Below are 209 nucleotides of genomic sequence, written 5' to 3'. Positions count from 1 at the left end.
AAAAAACTTTTTTTTTTTTTTTAAATGAGTAGGTCTCTTTTGAGACGATCTCACGAATCTTTATCTGTGAGACGAGTCAACTCTATCGATATTCACACTAAAAAGTAATACTCTTAACAAAAAAAGTAATATTTTTTCATGGATGACCCAAATAAGATATTCGCCTCACAAAATACGATCCGTGAGACCGTCTCACACAAGTTTTTGTA

This window comes from Primulina huaijiensis, unplaced genomic scaffold (genome assembly GCF_012295235.1).
Source record: "Primulina huaijiensis isolate GDHJ02 unplaced genomic scaffold, ASM1229523v2 scaffold42173, whole genome shotgun sequence".
NCBI classification, from domain to species: Eukaryota; Viridiplantae; Streptophyta; class Magnoliopsida; order Lamiales; family Gesneriaceae; genus Primulina; species Primulina huaijiensis.
The sequence above is the reverse complement of the archived record's forward strand: the minus strand, read 5'-3'. Positions refer to the sequence as shown.